Source organism: Lactuca serriola, chromosome 2, assembly GCF_051521515.1.
Source record: "Lactuca serriola cultivar US96UC23 chromosome 2, Lser_US96UC23_V15, whole genome shotgun sequence".
Taxonomy (NCBI): Eukaryota; Viridiplantae; Streptophyta; class Magnoliopsida; order Asterales; family Asteraceae; genus Lactuca; species Lactuca serriola.
In genome coordinates this window covers 220,044,549-220,053,807 of record NC_136409.1, presented here as the reverse complement: position 1 = coordinate 220,053,807, position 9,259 = coordinate 220,044,549, and the positions used below count along the sequence as shown (strand labels likewise).

The 9,259-nt window shown below is 36.2% G+C and overlaps 1 pseudogene; it reads left to right on the top strand.

The window, feature by feature from the left end:
- The first annotated feature begins 696 nt into the window (after positions 1-696).
- On the top strand, positions 697-3,090 carry LOC145090814 (cationic amino acid transporter 1 pseudogene; annotated as a pseudogene).
- Positions 3,091-9,259: the final 6,169 nt, after the last annotated feature.

Here is a 9,259-nt window from a genome sequence, read left to right as displayed (position 1 = left end):
ATCTCCCATCTTAATTAACCGTAGTTCTGAAATGCTGAAGTCCAATGCATTGGAGGCAATCCAGTTCAAATTAGGAACATTATTGATATATTGCGTAATCAAAATTACTTTCAGTTAGAATGCACTTACAGGTAATATGCATTTGTAATTTTTATATCATACGCCTTTAATATATACAGAAATACAAAATTTCGTGGCATTTTAGATCGTTTCAAAATTGCAATGTTAAATTCTATTTCTATATTATATTTCTTTGTTGGATTGGTTTTTGGCCTTCTTTGGTCTAGTATTTGTATTAGAAATTTAAATTTTACAAAGAAAATCATGCCAATTCTAATACTGGAAAATAATTTGCTTGAAATACGAAGGAGTTATTAAACTAATCATTTAAGATGACAAGGATTCTTTTAGAAATATGGTGTCACTCGACTATGAGAAAGTGCTCCAGTGGACATGGCTTCAGCTCCCATGTATTCCAATATTAATTACTTAAAAGATTTTTTCACAGATCTTTTGAGTAGGCTATATAAGGCATAGCTAGCCAACAACAATCCTTCGTATCTGTATCAACAACATTTTAATTTGTCTAATGCATGGAGAGGGGGGATTTATTTTCAATAAAGAATTCTGCTTTTTTTTTTGCAAAAAAAAAAAGAAGTGGAAGGGTTACAACTTACAAGACACCTCTAGGTCTCATTTTTTGTGCTTTTTCGTCTGAAATTTTAAAATCTATTTCAGGACATCAAAGATGGCGGACACCAATGCCACTGGCAATGACGAAAATCTTAATGACAACAGTAACAACAATGACACTAATAGTAGCAATGACAACAACAATAGTAATGGCAATGGCAATGGTGATGGTGATGACAACAGTAATGACAATGGTAGTGGCAGAAATGAGGATGGTGGTGGCAACAGTAATCATAGTGTCAATAGCAACGACAATAACAATGTCAACGACAACAGGAATGGGAATGACAATGAAGCTGACAATGTCACTACCAATGGAAACAGCGATGGCGGTGGGAGTGGGAATGGGAATGTCAATGACCATGACAACCTTACTCACGAACAAAGTACCGATGTGGACGATGATCCTAAGAAAAAATCTCGTGTATGTTTAAGATCAGATTTCTTCCCAGAAGAATCATTCAAGAGCTGGTCAAACTATGGCAAAGCCTTATTAGAAACACGAGCCCGTTTGAAAGAACGTCTGTTAGCGCGTTCCTCAGATGACAATGAGATCCACGGAATGCGTGCTCGAAGCCAAAACCAGATGAAACGGACCCTCAATTGGTTTGATCTCATATGGTTTGGTGTTGGAGCTGTTATGGGTGCTGGAGTTTTTGTCCTTACAGGAGAAGCTGCTCATGATTTGGCTGGTCCAGCTGTTCTCCTATCCTACCTAATCTCCGGTTGTGCTGCTTTGCTCTCTGTCATCTGCTACACCGAGTTTGCAGTTGAGCTTCCTGTGGCTGGAGGCTCGTTTGCCTACCTAAGAGTTGAGCTTGGTGACTTTGTTGCTTATATTGCAGCTGGAAACATCTTATTTGAGTATGTTGTAGCTGGAGCCAGTGTATCGCGTTCTTGGACTTCTTATTTTGCAACTTTATGCAACTATAAGCCTAATGATTTTCGTATACACGTCCCTTCAATGGGAAAAGGTTTTGACTATTTAGACCCAATGGCTGCAGCTGTATCTACCATCATTTGTATCATTGCATCTTTCAGTGTCAAAGGATCATCAAGGTTCAATTCTGTAGCAACCATAATCCATATTGGTGTCCTTCTTTTCATACTTATAGCAGGAGCAACAAAGGCCGATCCAGCCAACTTTGATCCTTTTGCACCTTTTGGTATTCGGGGCATTTTTAAAGCGTCATCTGTGCTTTTCTTTGCATATGTTGGGTTTGATGGAGTGGCAACATTGGGAGAGGAAACCAAGAAGCCAGGGAGAGATATACCAATCGGCTTAGTTGGATCCATGTTAATTGTGATCACCACTTACTCACTTCTTGCCACTGTAATTTGCCTAATGCAACCCTACAATCAAATCGATGTCGATGCTCCGTTCACTATTGCATTTGAAGTTGTGGGAATGAATTGGGCAAAGATTTTAGTCGGGTTAGGCGCGTTAAAAGGAATGACTACTGTTCTTCTGGCAACTATCATAGCAGAATCCCGGTATTTCACTCATATAGCTAGGACCCACATGGCCCCACCCATTCTTGCTGTGATTCACAAAAAGCTAGGGACACCGGTGAATGCTGCCATCATCATGACTGCTGCAAACTGCCTTGTCGCGTTTTTCACAAGCCTTGATGTGTTGGCAAGTCTTCTTTCAATTTCTACCCTCTTCATTTTCTCGTTGGTGGCAATTGGGCTGTTAGTGAGACGATATTACTCAACAGGGGTGACATCTGATGAAGATAGAAACAAGCTGATTGTGTTGTTGATGCTGATTGTGAGTTCAGCGACTGGGATTGCATTACTTTGGGCATGGGGAGTAAACAGTTTGGGGGTGTATCTTATTGTTGTGGGAGTTTGGTTTTGTTCAACATTGGGTATCCGATTGATGGTGAAGCAAGCGAGGAGCCCAAAGCTGTGGGGGGCTCCAATGGTACCATGGCTGCCATCGGGTAGCATTGCATTGAACTTGTTCATGATGGGGTCAATAGATGGAGCTTCTTTCTTGAGGTTCATGGTGTGGACAATGGTCTTGCTTGCATATTATTTTCTAGTGGGATTGCATGCCACCTACGATGCATCAAAAGAGACTATCAAGATGCAGGATGATGACAGTGAAGTTGAAAGTGGAAATGCTGGAAGTAGAGCATCAACAACTTCTGAAGTTGTAGAACTCAACACAATAACAACCAGCCACACCTGAGATCTGATTCTTTTTTTATTTTTTTGTACAAAAAAGTTCTGGAATCAGGTCAGATTGCATCCATATTTTAGGACTTGCACTTGTTTTATCTATATGTTCGGTCGGTTAACAGAAAACACACAAATGTTTTACTTAGGAACAGTTGTACATTCTCCTGATTGTAGTCATCTTTTTGTATTAAAGAAATGATTGTGGAACGAGGCTTTGATCAAAGAAATTCTTTGTTTTTTATTTTTTATTTATTTTTTTTTTTTTTAGTTTTTAATATATGTAATGACATGAATCTATTCCTAAAATTTGGCTAGAAGGAAATAGAAAGAACCAAAGATGGACATGAGTCAAACACATACTTAGCAATATTGATAAATCTAAGGTTATTTTCCAATATGTATGTATCTTACATTTTGCATCCTATGGATCCTGAGCTCTCGTTCATCAACAATGGGATAAAACCACTTTGATCAAAGCGAAGATCAAACTCTATAACTCAACACCTAGACATTGGGGATTCGACCTATGAGGCTGGTTTGGGACAAATTTAGCACTATACGGGACACTACAAGAAATATGCCTTTTAGCAACGGAGCTTTTAGTAGGGACTTCATGCCATCATTAGATGTCCTTATACTCACTAATTATGATAATAAACGTATTGATTTTTATCCACTTTTAGCGAGGACATGTAAAACAAAACGAAGTTTATTATATTTCTGGTTGTCTATAAAGGCTTACAAAATCCTTTTATCTATGTGAGTTAAATTTGACAGATATTGCCAAATTTTAAAAATTAAAATCGACAATATTTTTCCCTAATTAAACTCTTAACTAAAGAAGGGAAAAACATATATTATGCAAATTGATATTCTATCATACAAACAAAATATAAATTATGGAAAATTGATATTCTATAATAAAAACATAATGAAACAAAATAAGGAAAATGGTTAAAATTGGGGAAAGTTGAAACTTAGGGTCTAAATGGGTGTTTTTCGCGACTGATGGACAATCCACCTTCTGACAATATAAAACGCACCTCCAAACTCTTAATGGATCAAAAGTTACGTCCATTTTAAGCTATAATGAAACAAAATAAGGAAAATGGTTGGAATTGAGGAAAGTTGAAACTTAGGGTCTAAAACGGGTGTTTTTTTGCGACCGTTGGACAATCCGCCTTGTGACAATATAAAATGGACCTCCAAACTCTTAATGGATCAAAAGTTAAGTTCATTTTAAGTTATGCCACTTTTGTCTCCTTTTTTATTTCCACCGTTTTCCCATATAGGCTTATCGCCAAATCTTTTATGTGCTCCGCATCATCTCCTTGCGAGTAAGTGGGAAATTATCCCTCCCTCCCTCCACCTAAGATTTGATTCTCTTTTTTCTCAACAAGTTCCAAGACCGCCGCCACCGTTGACAACCGCATCACCGTTGTGTCCTCCCTATCATGTGCCATGTGTCTCTTTCTCTTTAGTGAAAGACTACCAGATCTGCATCATATCGATTCCATAATTGTGTCCTCCCTCTCCCACCGCCATATCTACGCAAAATTTGTTCCACCATTGTCATGTCCTCCCTTCTCCTGGATCTGCTTCGCCATACTCTTTCTCTTTAATTAGTGGCATATTTTAGAGAGGGAAGTTCTGGAAACAAGATTCCACAAGGTGTTTGATGTAATCTCTCAATGAATATGCAATGTTTAAACTATGAATAATGTAAATTAAACTGTGAATGAGTGTATAAATTGATGTATTAAACTATGAATAGTGTTAATTACAATGTATTTTTATTTTATTTTATATATTATGAGTTGTGCATATATTGTGAATGGCATCTTAAATTTCATGAATGTTGAGTATTAAATTGTGAATGAGTGTATGAATACATGTATTAAACTGTGAAAAATAAGGATTTTCCCATTCTTACTAAAAAGGCAAAAAAGGATTTTAATACTTTTAATAGCAACATACTTATATTTTTAGCAATAATAGCAATATGTATATAACACATTATATCAACATACTAACATTTTCTTTAAATATAATAGCAATGCACTTATAGTTATTAACCCATAATAGCAACATGTACATGTAGATGTTGAAAGTAATAAAGGTTTAATCTCATATTTATTAGCTTAAAATGTGAAGTGTTTTGATAATAAAGGGTAAAATATGGTTAATATATATTTTGTGGGTGTTAAGTGAAATTACAGGAGAAACACGTGGGTCAGAAGATGGATCAGTTTGCGGGTTTGGGTTTGCTCCATATCCGAGTATCCGAAGCTTATATACGAAGGAAGTCTCTGTTCATTAGATCTTATCACTTTTCAGATCTAGAGTTAGGGTTTCTTGTTCAGAGTTTTCATCTAATACTCTCGTTTCTTTCTGATCTTGTTTGTTCATCTGTTACACTGAAGAATTGTTGTTCTATGGTTTAGGTATAGTGTTTCAGATGAATAGATTTGTTTTGATTGTTTAGATTAGGATTGAGTGATAAATCGAGAGAGTAGTATAGGTTCTTTGTAGTGAGGTTTCTTTTGTAAGTACCTGAAAACATTCTGTTTCTTAATCCTTAAATAATATAAGAAATGAAGATGTTGGGAGATCTATATTGTCTGTTTTTAACTTGGTTGCAGAGCAGTAAGGCTCGTGTTTCTTGATCATGACGCTTCAATTTGTTGGTTGTTCGTCTTCTTATGATTTCCGCGTTGACGATCTGTCGAAAAGGTATCTGTTGCTTTTTCAGCTTTGTTCATTTTTAGGGTTTTGTTATACTTCCCTACACTCGATCTGAAACTGCGAGTTTTCTTGGTTGATCTTGCAGATTAACAAGTTTTTTGTCCTGGCCGCTGTCTGCTGTTGCGATATTTGGATTAATCGATCAATCCCTCTAATCTGAAATAACTCTCTTGGGGTCGGGTTTCATCACCGATAAACCCTAGAGGGAACGGATTTAGGGAATCGATTCTAATAAACTTCTGTTGCCTATAGCGCTGTGAGGCTTTCTCATTCTCTTTACTCCTTTTTAGTTTTTAGTTGTGGGTGATTCTGGTATCTTGTGTACACCAGTTGTTTTTGGTTGTTTTCTTCAAGATTGTTCTTGTTTTTTAACCTTGTGATTGATTGTCTTGGGCCCCGACATACTGTGGTGACCATCTGGACTAAAAGTCAACACAGGGTTTGCTTCGTTTTTGTTTGTTTCTTTTGTGTTTTTTATGGCTAGTGGTTCACATGAAGTGTCACAACTAGAAATTTTTGTGCCTTGTAACTACAACACTTATGTCAATTATGAATCAAAAACATGAAAGCATGTATGATGCTTACTCTAAGACAACAAAATTTCAATCAAACACTGCAAATAGTCAACAAACAGTTGGAAACATTAGAAATCCTTGTTTAAGTCCATTTTGGATTAGGATTTCCTTATTGGGCCCAATGGACCAATAAGCTTCCAATTGGAATATCATAGGCTCTAATTGGACCCACTTTTAATTATTTTAATATTTTGGGCCATATTGGGCCTAGAATGAAATAAAATATTTAAAAGGACCATATTGGGCCATAACAAAACTAAATAGCCCTAATGGGCCATAAAAATTTATACTTTGATGTATATTGGACCTATATCTTGGATTTAATCACTCAAGGACCAAAACTCTCTCCTCTCTTCTCCATTCTCGGCCCAAGCCCAAAGGAAAAGAGGAGTTGACTTATTAGTGCCACCTCATTTTTACATGGAAGTTATCCATGCAAATAACCCAAATCTCCATGCAACCATCTTATCAATCCTCTCTCTTCTCTCCTCTCTTCTTGCTCTCAGCCGAATCCAAACACACACACACACACACACACACACTTCATTTAAAAATTTTCTCTCAAGAAACTCACTCCATTTCTCTCCAAATTTTCGAGATCTAAGTGGTGTTCAAGGAATTTCTTCCATAAAAATCATCATTCAATGATCTAACTCACTTCTTTCCATCAAAAATCATCTCTTAATCCATTCAAGTTCATGATCTTGCATCTTAGAACCCACCAAGTTCGAGATCCATCCAACGAACTTGCTAGGGCCGAAAATAGCACCAAACTTCCACAAATCTTCTTCAAAACCGAAACCACACCCAAGGTGAGCTTCATACCCCCTTCTTTTCGGTTTTTATGAGTTTTTATGGGGGGAGAATACAAGTAAATGTGTAGATCTATGTGTAAATGTATGCTATGTGTGATTTGATGCATGTATGTGTGTGATATCATGTGTTTGTGATGAATATATTATCCAAAAAGTGTGTAAAAACCGAGATCTAACACATGAGGAAGGAAATAAACATAACTTAAACTATTTTACTCTAATCAAGTCAAGAAAAATAGCTTATATGGTTAGGATGAACATGCTTGAACATAAAACCCATTTTTGGGCTTAAATTGTCAAAAATACAAAACTTAGGGTCCAAATCGACAAATTATAGTTTCTGGAGGGTCAAAAGGGTCCAAACAGTTTCTATAATAATTTTTCTGAACAAAAACACTTTTGAGGGACTTAAAACGTAAATTTAGAACATAATGGGCTAAATTTGGGCTTTTCGGCCCAATAAGCTTCAAAATGCGAGATTTCTAAATTTGAGGGGTTGAAAATGAAATTTTATGTAAAACAGGGGATTTGAAGTGTATTAAAACCATTTCAAAGGTCAAAAACGCTTTTCAAATTCAAAAAGGATCAAAATGTAAAAAATTTCTATTTTGGGCCAAAACTGTAAAAGTTGCGAAACTGGAGGGTTCTAACCGAGAAAACTTCATTCTGGAAGGACTAAAGTTGTTTACAAAATAAAATTGGGTTAAAAATGTCTTTTCAACAAGTTTATGATACAAAAGTGTCAAAATAATGTTTTAAGGACTAAAATGAAATTCTTTTATATAAAGGACTAAAAGTGCTATTATATAAAAGAAAGGTTGTGAAAAAGTAAAATCTTACTTTTAAACAAATTAATTCACTAAGACAAAATACAAGATCCACGACTACCGACGAAATGGAAAAACAAATACACTCTCAACAACAAATATCGTTACAAAACGAATTGATTCGGTCTCGAATCAATAACAAAACAAAAATCAATAAACCAAAGTATTTCAATAAACACGCGACAACTATGATGAGTCAACATACAAAATTTGGGCTTGAAAGTTTCAAATCGTGCTTGTTGGGCTTTGCTAGCCCAATAACATGATCTTTGGACCTGAAGGGAATACGCTTACGTGTTAATGGGCCTTCTATGACCCAATTCCATGTAAAAGGACTTCAATAGCTCTAATGTGTTACTGGGCCCTAATGGTCCATTAGTACTGCTAGTGAGGTCGAGAAGTCAAATGCGAGTTGGGCCAAGTGCTTTTCGCATTCCCGATAGCCTTGAATAACTTATGGAAATAAAGGGGGCTTCGTACCCTCCTTTCTCCTCGGTTGACCGGCTTATGAGAATTCAAGTAAACAGATTCGTGGCGTTAAACAAGAGAAGTCAGGGTGGTTGGATTATGTGAGTAGTACGGATGACGCCTTACGGATCGTTCATAACCTGTAGTTATAAACTAGTCATTTTCATTAATGCGTGATTCTAACAACTCACAACCCTTAATTAATCCAATGTCACCTGGGTAATCAAAAACATTCGTCGTATCGGTATAACAATGAACAAGTCATGTAATTTGCGTATTGGGAAAACATTGGGTTTTCCCGGAAAGTTCAACATTTTCACCTATGTGATGTATACAAGGTTCAACAATTGTACATGTTTTCAAAATCGACAAGCATATTTACGGATCTTCACACTTTTTATAAACAAATACTTTTTTTTCAGAAAATATCGGATTTTCTGGGTTTTTCAAACTTCACAAAAATCATTTTTCCATAACATTACTTATGAACTCACCAACATTTCATATGTTGACGTTTTCCAAAATAACTTGTATTCTCAGATAACAGGTAAGCCGAAGAATAAATATCAAGTTATGTCAGGGTGTTTTGCTTAGATTTCCTATCGTATGGTTTATGTTATGAAATTGTAATGTCTAAAACAATGTACCGTATGTAAACGATATCAGTTGTAACATTTCAATGCATGGTGATGAATTATGTTATGATTCATGTATATTCATTGTGATGGTATTCAATTTGAGTCACAAGAGCCCTCAGACGTTTCCGCCGTCCGGTTCGGGGGTGTGACATGAAGGGAGTGGTGCTCCTGGAGGGAGTAGTACTCCTAAAGATATTCCTGTCGATTTTGATGATCCCCTATATGTACATCCTTCTGATAATTCTGTAACTTCTATTATAACAATTAAGCTGTCTGGTAATGAAAATTATAGGGTGTGGCACAGTGCA